The sequence below is a fragment of the Schistocerca gregaria genome, chromosome 5 (assembly GCF_023897955.1).
Source record: "Schistocerca gregaria isolate iqSchGreg1 chromosome 5, iqSchGreg1.2, whole genome shotgun sequence".
NCBI lineage: Eukaryota > Metazoa > Arthropoda > Insecta > Orthoptera > Acrididae > Schistocerca > Schistocerca gregaria.
This window is the reverse complement of record NC_064924.1, coordinates 551384168-551397168: the sequence shown is the minus strand read 5'-3', so window position 1 is coordinate 551397168 and position 13001 is coordinate 551384168. Positions and strand designations below refer to the sequence as shown.

At 45.3% G+C, this 13001-nt stretch overlaps 1 protein-coding gene and 1 pseudogene across 1 annotated transcript in view; one reads left to right on the top strand and one right to left on the bottom strand.

Annotated features, from left to right (window-relative positions):
- Window positions 1-13001, bottom strand: part of LOC126273160 (trichohyalin-like) — a 1218599-nt gene that overhangs the window by 578290 nt on the left and 627308 nt on the right. The gene's annotated exons all lie outside the window — the stretch shown is intronic.
- LOC126274460 (5S ribosomal RNA) lies at window positions 8981-9099 on the top strand (annotated as a pseudogene).

Genomic DNA, 13001 nt, shown 5'->3' with positions numbered 1-13001 from the left:
AGGTCTCGCAGGATTGGCAGAATACGTACGGTGCCTCGTGCGTTGATCTCACCGCATTACTCCAATATTAGCTGCACACCTACTGCAGGTGTGGACCTAGCAGATGCTATGCATATTCGTGCTTACTGAAGGTCTGCAGGTGTGCAGAGCAGCCTACCTTGCAAGCGTTACACAGGACAGGTGCTGCCGCCTGCAGTAGGTGAAGACGCAGGTGTCAGCCTACCTTGCAGGCGCTGTACAGGTGCGCCTGCTCCCGGAGCTCCTCCAGGTGTGCGCGCAGCCGGCCGCTCTCCCGCAGCAGGTGCTTCAGGTAGGAAGTCGTCTCCGGGAACTCAGTCTCCTCCATCGACTGCCCGTGCCCGCCCTCCACAATGCGGACGATCGGTCGGACGCGATGCCTTTTGTCCGCGTCCATTGCGGAGGTCTTGTCCGAGACGCGGTTTCAGTATAATAAAGCAACTCTTCAGTCCAATCGAGTTAACGCAATGGTCCGCAGTTGGAGCGGATTACATCTATCAAGCTGTTAGCAAAAGCAGGATAGTCTTCAGAGGTGTCTTATATTACATGCTTCCGAGTCACATCCGCAGTATACTTAAAACGGAGCTCGAGGCGAACAGATGTAACGCACTTAAAACACGTCCAAGGCTCTGGCTGCGGAAGAGGAAAGATTCGATGACAGAATAGACAGGGCACATTTTCGCAACAATGAAAAATAAAGTGATTGAGCTAGCAAGTCAAAATGATCACTTCACGTGGAACAATCTCACTTGATTACTGCTGGAGACTTCCTTTCTTACACATAACAAAGAAAAAAGGGCACTGCGGAACTGTTTACCTCCCTCCCCAACTGTATCCTATAGCCACGCATGTAACCCCAGGATTAAGAGACAGAACCAATATCACTTGAAAACAGTTTGCTGAATCCCACGATCGCCACCAAATTTAATTAAAAGCCGCTGTACTGAAGTGGATAATAAACGAGACACGGTGGCGCAGGACGGGATACAAGAAGATACTGATGTGCAAAGTTTGATAAACGCGATCTTCTAGCGTCATCTACAAGCCAACAAGAGGACAATTTTAAATATTGTCAAAGAAATGTTAAGTTAGTTCAATGATCTGATCTGCTGGAGGAGGATGGAAGCGATACAGTAGGTAGACAAAGTGAAAAATGAAGAGGTGTTGAGAAGAATGGCGCAAGAGAGAGAAATTTTGAAAGTAATCACGATGAGGAAACAATTGGTTTGGGCATTGGACGAGAGGAGATTGTTTACTGATGGGCGCTATGGAAGGAACGGTGAATGCAAGAAGAAGAAGAAGAAGAAGAGGACGCAGGAGATACCAGATGGTGGAGAATATAAGAATAGGAAACAATTATGAGACAACGAATGACAGGACTGCATGGAGAGCTACATGTGAAGACCTGACCTAGGATGCAACACTGATGATGGTGATGTTGATGCACCAAATACCAAGAATGGTGATGGATTATTGAAATACACGGAGAATTTTAGAATAATGCACTTAAAGTAAAGATGCACCCACCAACAGGAACCATTACTGCAGCAAAGCGGTAATGTATTACCGAATCGATTTCTTATCCGGGTCACCTGTCGTACTCTGACGCGACAGTCGATTTTAGATCTTTTTTCGACAGCTCGTTGCAAACAGTTTTAACGAATAATCACATCTGCAAGGCCGACATAAACTTTGCAGACAAACTTGGTAAGGTTTTCTTCACTGGTTGTGTTCTTTGAGACATGTGACACGGCTTAGAGAACAACTACAGCCGCAAAATGATCAGCTGAACGTTACTGTTCCGACTGACCAACTGCTGCCCATAAGGCAGTACGAGGAGCGAACTATGATCGTAGGACATGTGACCAGTATATCGCCAACATAGGTCATTTCCAGTATATGAATCCTAAGGCAGCGACGTTACAGAGGTGACCCTACAGTAATTTAGCAGCAGGTACACTCAACAGACCATGATCCGGGTTTTCCGTGGCTTCCTTAACTCGATTAACGTAATCACAACGATTTCTCTTTGAGAAGGTCAAGACATATCTCATTTTCCATCTTTGTTCTATACGAGTTCCTGGACCTTTGCTCATGATCGAGTGGCTGACAGGACGTTAAACAGTAAATAAACCCGAATCCACTTCCCGAGAGAGATGGCGCAGTGGTAAGACACTGGACTCGTATCTCAGTCCAGCCACCCACATTCAAGTTCCCCATGATTTTCTAAATCATCTGGCGCGAGTGTTGAAATGATTCTGTAGACAGGCACGGTCAATTTCCTTCCTCGTCCTTCCCCAGTACGAGTTCGTGCTATGTCTCTAAGGACCTCGTCGTCAACGTGATGTTAAACCCCAATCTTCCTTTACCTTTCCTCTTCTTCCTTTCCTTTCACAATGGACACTACAATAGGCATCGTTCAAGGAGAAAGTCTAGATGCTGCTGTTAGGAAACAGTGTGTGCAGGATGGTCAGTGTAGAGTCGACGTTGACTATTCATGTTATGTTTGTATCAATTAAGGTTACATAGCGCTTTTACAAAATGTGTGTATACCCCTTTTATCCAGTCTGTAACCGAAAAGTCACACGTGACGTAATAATATTGTAAACAATACGATTTAGTGCTATGTTGTGTATTGGTCGTAGATGTCGTTAGAAACTTTGTGCAAGATCAAGGAAGACTTCTACTTTGACATCTAACTAGTAACATAAATGTACGCAGTGTAACTTGCATAGAGATTATGTACAGAGATCGCCTGATAATATTTTCGGAGGCTAGTTAGTGGAAACAGTCACGATAGTGAAATTGCATCTTCTCCAAATTGGTAGGGAGAGGCTCTCGCAAGATTATTAATTCCATCTGTAACCCAGTGCCACAGTATCACTTTACATCCGTTCCGACCACTGGGATATTTGGAACACGCTCTGAAATGCACAGGTACTGGCATACTTATTCCCTTTACTGGCACCCTGAGGGCGGTGAGGGATGAGGGTTTGGAGAAGAGTTAAATACTCGGAGAGTATCCCGTGATGTAAGGAAACGTTTCTGGTCATTAGCTCGTCAAATTAGGCTTGTGTGATTTTACGGCAACAGCTTCGGTGTAGTCATACCGGATCGACAGTTGCGGCTTTAAAAGTCGAGTATACGAGGACTTATCCCATGCTGGTGTTATTGTTTGTCCTTGTTTTGGAGTTAGAGCTGGGGACTATGCTCTTACATATGAATCAGACATCAGGCCATGAGGACCGATTCGTCATCTTATACTATTTGGATGTGGTATGAATGGGCATGGGAGGGGGAAGGGGGATTAGCACATCATCATCCCAGCTGTTGACAGCTTTCCAGACCTTTGAACTGCTATTTTTCTTTCAAGTGACCTCAACTGGACTCAAGAGACTAATTCCAATCCGTTCCAATACTTCCGCCAAAGAAAAATACAAGATAATGCAGGAAATTTCACCCATTCCTCTCATGGCAGTCTGAATCGCTGACTGGTCAGATACGGAGACGAGCACGCCCATAGTTAGCTGGAAGAAGTGCTGGTCGGGGAAACTAACTTTATTACGTTTATTAAAGTGGGAAATGTTTGTGGATAATCAGGGTGTGTGATTTTGAATGGACTTTCTGTCCTTCACATCTCTGAACCGTTATCGTTAGATGTTTCCTTTGCTGAGATAAAAAGAGGCAGTTGAAGGGCAAACGGACGATTAGCGATGTACGTGTCGGGCTCCAGTGTTCGGATTTTGAAATTTATAAGGATGCCGTTGGGTTACTACGAATCAGTGATCAGAGTTTTTATCTTTTTGTACTTGTCTCGCGAGTTAAAGTGATATAGTCGGCCCATATCAACAGCTATGAAGCTGCTACGGCAATGCAGAGAGATGGATTGACATCTCGTATCCCAACAGTGATGCGATTACGTCACGAAACTGGGTCGTATGTGTCGCGAAGACCTGGAGCCAGTGGACCGCGGCGGGACGTGCGTTCGGAAGGTAACGTACTAAGAGGTGAGGAGGAGTAGCTACTAGAAAGATCTAGCAGTAAGTACAAAGCATCACGTAAAACTAGTCGTGCGGGCGACCGGTGCCTCGGTACAGATGGCAGAGGAATGGCATACAAGTATAATTCACCCGTCACCGACGCCTGTTACAAAACCCTCACTCCGTCAGTTCTTAATTAACGCCCGTCAGTTTGGAAAACGTTGCGAGGTCTGCCATCTTGTCTTGGGTTTGTTTGGTCAGTTCGAGAACGTCACAGAATGCTCAAAGAAATCGCTGCAAGGAAAAAACAGCGCACAGCAGGGGGGCTGACTCTCGAATTTCCAACAGTCGAAGCTTGTTTCTTGTATGCTGGAAACGATTTGACGTCACTGCCCATTATTTTGTTGCTATTTATTTTGTTGACAGTCGCTGATAGCGACCTCGCTGATCAACGACTGTCAAAAAAATAAACAGCAATAAAATAATGTACACGGACGTCAAAGAATTTCCAGCATTTAAGGCAAAAACACTCGCATGGTTCACATATTGTTTTATAAACTACGTTTTCGACGCGGGAGGAGAGTATATAACGGACGTTGAGGGACACATGATGAGCGAAAAACAATAAATTCTCAACAATAAATGAAAACTCTCTGGCACCGGCGACTATTTTAATTTGATAAACATATAATATACATAGCAACGATTGGAAATCTTCAAGCTACTTTTTTCGAGTTTTTTTCCATAAATCCGTTGTACTGGTTTAGGAAACTAACGACGTGACACTGACCTCACGCTTCTGTAAATATACTACTGGCCAATAAAATTGCAACACCGAGAAGAAATGCATATGATAAACGGGTATTCGCTGGACAAACATATTCTACTAGAACTGACATGTGATTACATTTTCACGCAGTTTGGATGCATAGATCCTGAAAAATCAGTGCCCACAACAACCACCTCTGGCCGTAATAACGACCTTGATACGCCTGGGCATTCACTCAAACAGAGCTTGGATGGCGTGTACGGGTACAGGCTACCCATGCAGCTTCAACACGATACCACAGCTCATCAAGAGTAGTGACTGGCGTATTGTGACGAGCCAGTTACTCGGCCACCATTAACCAGACGTTTTCAATTGGTGCGAGATCTGGAGAATGTGCTGGCCAGGGCAGCAGTCGAACATTTTCTGTATCCAGAAAGGCCCGTACAGAAGCTGCAACATGCGGTCGTGCATTATCTTTCTGAAATGTAGGGTTTCGCAGGGATCGAATGGAAGGGTAGATCCATGGGTCGTAACACATCTGAAGTGTAACGTCCACTGTTCAAAGGGCTGTCAGTGCGAACAAGAGGTCTCCGAGACGTGTAACCAATGGCACTTCATACCATCACGCCGGGTGATACGCCAGTATGACGATGACGAATACACGCTTCCAATGTGCGTTCACCCGGATGTCGCCAAACACGGATGCGACCATCATGATGCTGTAAAGAGAACCTGGATTCATCCGAAAAAATTACGTTTAGCCATCCTTGCACCCAAGTTCGTCGTTGAGTACACCATCGCAGGCGCTCCTGTCTGTGACGCAGCGTCAAGGGTAACCGCAGCCATGGTCTCCGAGCTGATAGTCCATGCTGCTGCAAATGTGGTTGGACTGTTCGTGCAGATGGTTGTTGTCTTGCAAACGTCCCTATCTGTTGAATCAGGGATCGAGACGTGGCTGCCCGATCCCTTACAGCCATGCAGATAAGGTGACTGTCATCTCAACAGATAGTGATGCAAGGCCGTTGGGATCCAGCACGGCGTTCCGTATTACCCTCCTGAACCCACCGATTCCATATTCTGCTAACAGTCAATGGACCTCGACCAACACGAGCAGCAATGTCGCGATGCGATAAATCGCAATCGCTATAGGCTACAATCCGACCTTTATCAAAGTCAGAAACGTGATGGTACACATTTCTGTTCCTTACACGAGGCATCAGAACAACGTTTCACCAGGCAACGCTGGTCAACTGCTGTTTGTGTATGAGAAATCGGTTGGAAACTTTCCTCATGTCAACACGTTGAAGGTGTCGCCACCGGCGCCAACGTTGTGTGAATGCTCTGAAAACTATTCACTTGCATATCGCAGCATCTTCTTTCTGTCGGTTAAATTTCACGTCTGTATCACGTCATCTTCGTGGTGTAGCAATTTTAATGGCCAGTAGTGTATAAGGAAAATCGAAGAGGACTGTCAGTACAGGAACAATGCTCGAGGGTGGCGCAGCCCGGACCCGAATCAATAGCCACGAGTAGTCGACTGACACAAGAAAGCCATTCGTGTGAAAAGGACTTAAGAGACTGATAGGGAAGCACAGTGACGGTGCTGTCTGTTTACGTGTGGCGGCCGAGAGGCACGCAGACGCCTTCCACGATGCCGAGAATTCGACATGTTGCTGAGCACAGCGGCGATCAATGCTGTATTTCCACTGAAGCGTGGCCACGGCGCAGCCTCGAACAGTGCAGTGATCGCCATCCAACACTACGGCAAAACGTCCGGAGGAGGACTAAATGGCACTGGATGCCAGCTGTCAAAAGATGGAGATGCGCAGAACGGTTCGAAACCGAGCCGCCATACCACTACAGGCGTCAGGAACTGCCAGCACGGGGTCCGGCGTACCGTATGTTGCCGTGTTGGGCGTCATCAGGGAGCGCAGAGATCACTGCCGGCAGGTGTGTCAACAAGCTGCTGGCGAGGATCCTATTGTCTGCTCGAGAACACACAATAGGTGTCACACCGCCCGCGCTGATGGCTCTTTGCATCCACTCTGCCCGCCGACAATATCGGCCTGTTGTGCGCAATTGGCTTTATTGTCAGCGAGTTGTAGCGTCTCTCCCGCTGACAAAAGGGATTAAACGGGGCGCTCGCTCGCGAAAACTCGTATACGTGGCGACAGAGGAGGGGGGTTCTGGAACGTACAGTCGGAATGCAGAGACGATGGCTTTGGGGATTAACATCCGTCGGCAATTCGTTCTGCGGAGTCCCTTTTTAACGTCGTCTCCTGGGGAAACTCCTTCCTTTACTGCGGTCGCCTCTCTTTGATCTGAGGCACGACAAAGGAGCAACGGCGAATGCCTCCTGACGTCAAAGCAGACGGACTGTAGCGGAAAGGCGAGGGAACACCTGTAGTAGAAAGGAAATTGTAGCGCTTTCTTTACAGCAGCCAGACCAAACGTCCCCATTACGGTGACTTCATTTCATCACAAGGGAGGCCGTTGAGCGAAAAGGATCGTAGGCGGAAAGGAGGACGAAAAAACCAAGACAGTGGATCGCGTTACATCTCGGTTACGTAAGTACCAAGGTGGTCTCTTATGCAAACACAATCCTTGTGAACAATAGGTGGAGGAGTTGTTTTGTATAGCTCATGCAACCTATGGAAAACTCACGTGTCGAGCTTTCATAAATAAAGCTTTGACTGAACACACTTAAATCAAGATGTCATTCCACTGCTTCTGCATATTGGTCAAACTTGGACTTTCACCTGCTGAAATGTAGAAAACTTCAGTGTATCCGCCAGCAGATACATCGACTCAGTACGAAGTTGTAGTGGGAGGATTTCTTCACCAACACCCAAATCCCAGACAGAGCAAATATCTGCAGTACTGAAACTTCAGTTGATGATCATCAGTTGAGATGTTCGCTGTACGAGTGATGCCAGACGCACTCGCCAGTTGGTTTATGATGAACCGTATTCCGGTTCGAGACTCTATAGTTCTTCTCTGGGGCTTTATAAGGTCCAGCCTAAACATTAAATGAAAAGAATTAACACAATTAACCTGCAAAAGAGAGTCAATTCTAGCGACAATTTAGGCATACTGGTGTCGGTATCTTTGAGGAGAAATGTCGCAGATATGAAAAGCGATGAAAGCGAAAGGTTACGCAAATTCTACCATGATCAGTCCCCATCCCTAGCTGCACTAATTCACCAAACACGGACGGCACAAAAGCACACAAGAGAATCTGCAAAAAGAAGATGGCAAATATCGTATATGTGAGCGAGTAACACCCCCAGACGTAGGTGCTATGCTGGAACAACTGCTCATATGAATATGTCCATTATCATGGAAATTTGCCGTTTCTAGTTTGTTTTGATTTGCAGGTTCAAATGGCTCTGAGCACTATGCGACTTAACTTCTGAGGTCATCAGTCGTCTATAACTTAGAACTAATTAAACCTAAATAACATAAGGACATCACACACATCCATGCCCGAGGCAGGATTCGAACCTGCGACCATAGCGGTCGCTCGGTTCCAGACTGTAGCGCCTAGAACAGCACGGCCACTCTGGCCGGCATTTACAGGTGTTAGCATGGGCGTTAAATACGAATTTCATATTTTCACATAGGATGGACACTGATGAACGTGGAAATACCTTGCATCAACACGAAACAAACAGCCTCGAACTATCACGTATCAAAAGTACGAGAAAATATACACCATCAAAAGGACGTCATGCTAGCGTACGCGCAGTTCTAACGGATTATCTGCAGTTTGATACCTTTGTGCAGGTCCATATCGTTAGCAAGCACCAAATCAGAAGCTCACAACTTGTCGTACAGCCCTCAATACGAACCATTCCACTACTGCTGCGACACGCCTTTCGCTGGAGGGAATAAAGGATCATAGCATGTCACATAATCCAGGTGCGGACACGATAGATGTACTGCGAGAGAGAGGAAGAGAGAGTGAGTGAGTGTGTGTGTGTGTGTGTGTGTGTGTGTGTGTGTATGAGAGAGAGAGAGAGAGAGAGAGAGAGAGAGAGAGAGAGAGAGAGAGAGAGAGAGAGAGGGGGGGGGGGGGGAGGGATAGGCTTCATGATAGACGTGCTGTAGCGGGTGCTGTTGCCCCACTCACACAGGTACTGGAGACCGTGGGGACAGCACTGCGTTCGTCAACCTGCACAACATCCATCCGTCACTGTCTACAGAAATCTGTGTCGAAGGCAGTGCCGCGGTGGATACACCGGTTCCCGTCAGATCACCGAAGTTAAGCACCATCGGACGTGGCCAGTAGTTGGATGGACGACCGGCCGGCTACGCCGCGTGCTGTTGACACTTTTACCTTTGGTTTTACGGCAGAGAGGACAGAGAGGACGTACGCGAAAAGTGCCTGACCGCCAGTCTTTGCACCAGTGTTCTGGATTAAATTCCAAACCTCTCGATCTCCACAGTGTCTCATGTAGTGAGGGGGTGCGACACTGTGGATGGTGATCCGTCCGTTGGATGGGGACTTTAAGCTCGGTAGCCCACTTTGTGCTCTGCGAGGAGAGTAGGCTATGTACTGTCAATGGGTTTCACCTTCTCTCTGTTCTCATCATATCCAGTGCGGACGTGGCATGACACTACACTACACACACACACACACACACACACACACACACACACGCGCGCGCGCGCGCGCGCGAGCAACTCTGATGGTTCGCATTGGAAAGGTGTCTTGCGGACGCGAAGGATAGGGAAAATCTTTGCAATTAGGCGGCTGAACCTGCCCTTCGGGGTGTCCCTGTCCTTCTTACTATACTACTTTACATACGTTTACAGGAATCTGACCTCGATACACGGCATTTCGCTACCCGTTTGGCGCCAAAGCAGACAATCCACCAACATTTCATTCGTTATTCCACTGTGGGTTACGTCTTATGTTAGCATCAGTTAAAACGTCCCATCATCTCACTGTATAATTATCTCGCATTAACCTAACATAAAACGAATAATATTTAGCAAAACATACGGAAAGACTATTTCTCAGTAACGTAAAAATCTGTTTTCACTGACAAGGAGACGGCACGAGCGTGGGATCGGGGATTTGTCCGAAATTTTGTGTGGTGGAAGAGGACCCCTAACATATCACGTGGTTAAAATATTAGGACGCACTTCCCGGAAAGTCCCGGGAAAAATCGACCCAAAGTTTCTTAGATGCCTTATGACTGTAAAATGTTAGTCCATTGCCGAGCCGCCGTCTGGCCTAGATGTTTGGGGCTCGGACTCTTACGCCAGAGGTCTCGGGTTCTATTCCTCCTTTGGCAACTTTTTTACTTCTGTTTCATTTACTTTTGTTATTCCACCAATTCTTCAGAAAGTTTCCCAAACCTACATTATCTTTAACAAATTAGTTACATTATTGAATAAAAATTATTTTCTTCTTGTCCAACAACACAATTCATGGCGGTGGGTTTTCCATTTTTCATTGTAAAGTATATAAGGAGAATCATTGGGTTTTTAATCATAATAACAAATCCGATGGGGAAACATTCAATTTCTATACATATAATAATTATAAACAAGAACCGCAGTGGCAATTATCGTAAAAACAAGCAAAGCAATAATTTTTGCGACATCTTGAGCAACATATAAAAGCGGATGCTTTACAATCACAGGGAGTTTGATAAATCTGTACAATAATATGCCTCATTAACATTTACGAAAACGTTTTGAGTTTCTGATAATTTTGAGGCAAAACCAGGCATATTGAATCATGTCGCGGAATATTGGTGACGATAACGGATGGTGAATTATAGAATGAATTTTTATACAGTCTTCCCGGGAATTAATTTCACGATTCTCCTGTAACAATGCGTTGCAATTTTGCAAGCAACAGAAGAAAAATAAAACGCCGGAGGAGGAATCGAACCCGAGACCTCTGGCGCTAGGGTCTGACCGCTAACCATGTAGGCCAGACAGCGGCTCGGCAGTGGACTAACTCATAAGGCACCTAAGAAACTTTAGATCGATTTTTCTCCGGATTTTCCGAGTAGTGTTTTAACCACGTGACGTGTTAGAGGTCCTCTTTCACCACACAAAATTTCGGAAAAATGCAGGACTCTGCGGTCGTGCCGTCTCCTTGTGAGTATGAGAACATGTTGACGGACTCAGACTTCACGCTCCAATTGAGCATTTGCAAGCGTGCCTTACCGACTGTCCCTCTTCTATTCTCTTCGCGATTTGATGATTAGGAGAACGGTGACACTGATTTTCTAAAGCAGTGAGACGGAATTCGGAAAAAATCGCATCTGAAGGTTGCGGAGCGCTGTTATGCACAAAACATGTGATTATCAACATAATCGCCAGGAACCAAGCGCATAACTAAGTCTTATAGCTGTAAAATCGAGAGGTCAAATCTCGCTAGTCGTTTCATTTTTTTCTTTTATTTAAATTCTATATTTATTTAATTAACAAATATCGAATCATAATTTTTAATAAGAAAAACGTGTTTTTACTTGTAACTACATGCGAAAGATCTGGTGATGACATTTCTCGACCTAGTGAAAGCATATGACAGTGTTCCCAGGGAAAAGGTATGGGCAACCTTGAAGAGAAAGGGAGTTGGAAAGCAAAGACTTGGAGTCATCCTGGCAATGTATGAAAAAAGCTCTAGTTGTGTGCAAACACCAGTTGGAAAAACTGAATGGTTCAAGAATGTTTAGGGACTAAGACAAGGAAGTGTGATATCACCACTACTATATATAGTGATGATGGATGAAATAGTCAAAGAGACGAAAGAAGCCCATAGAGGAAGGGGGATGAAGCTGTTACTATTTGCGCATGCTATTGTGGTGTGGAGAACAAGCAGTGAGGAGTTACAAAAACAAATAGACATCCTAAATGTAAGGTCGAGAAATATGGAATGAAATTTCGTGTCGAGAAAAGCAAGACCATGGTGGTAACCAGAGGGGATAGAGAGGGCAGGGGACAAATTCATATTAAGGGACGGGATGTTGAAATAGAGGACAACTTTCAATATTTGGGAAGTGTATTAATGGGAAATGCTCGTTTGGAGACAGAAATTAGCCAAAGAATACAACAGAGTAGTACATTTTAGCAGTGTGTGAGGGGCTTGGTGTGAGGAAGGGAAGTGCCAATGAGGTGCGAGCTGCTGCTATATACGACTTACTTAACGCCCGTACTAATTTACGGCTCAGAGACTTGCACTATGACTAGAAGAGAGGAGAGTAGAACACAATCCAGTGAAATGAAGTTTCTGAGAAGTATGCTACGGAAGACGAGCAGAGACAGAGTAAAAAATGAAGGTGTTAGGAAGGAATTTGGAATGGAGAAGTTGACTGAGAAAACTGAAAAGAATACATTAAAATGGTCTGAGCATGTCAAGAGGATGGTAGAGGTAGGATACCAAGAAGAATGATGGAGTTCAAGATCGACGGCTAGAGGCCAAGAGGAAGACTGAGAACAAGATGGATTTATGCAATAAAGATGAGTTTAAGGAGGAGAAACCTGCTATGGAACCAAATTGTGGAAGAAGAATGGTGGATAGAACGACTGAAGTGGCAAAGTACCATTGCACCCCAATCCGACCAGATGTTGGATAGAGGGGAAACGAAAACGACGATGACTTTTAACTACTAATCCCATAAAGATGCGAGTATTCACAACAAACTAAAATTTGGCATAAATAGGCGAAACATCAATAAGATAGAGAGTACTTTACTTCCATCTGATGAACACTGCCAGTGAAGCTTTTAATTTTTATTTTTATTATAACATTAAGCTTCACTATTAATTTGTTAAAATTTTCATTAATAAACACGGAATTTAAATAAAATTTAAAATATATTCCTTATAGCGAGATTCGAACCAGGGACTTTACTATTAGCCTAACAGACTTTTACGGTACGCACTCAGCTATCCGTGTCTGTGTTAATGAGTTGGAAATTTTTTGTGCATAAAAACGGTCGGAGATCTTCCAACCTCCAAGGGCGATTTTTAGATTTTATTTGAGAACTGCCTCATGCTGTTTTAGGAAACTAATGTCCAGGTACTTACTTTCAAACGCTACCACTATAAAGTAAGCAAAAGAGGGCAGAGCTCTCTGCAAGGCCCCTTTGGCCTACGTGGAATTGATGGCAGGCAACGACTTACGGCGAGAAACCTGCAGCGTGAATAAGCCTGGTTAGCCAACGAGGCGACCGCACAGGTCTCCTGATATGCATTCGGTACCTGCA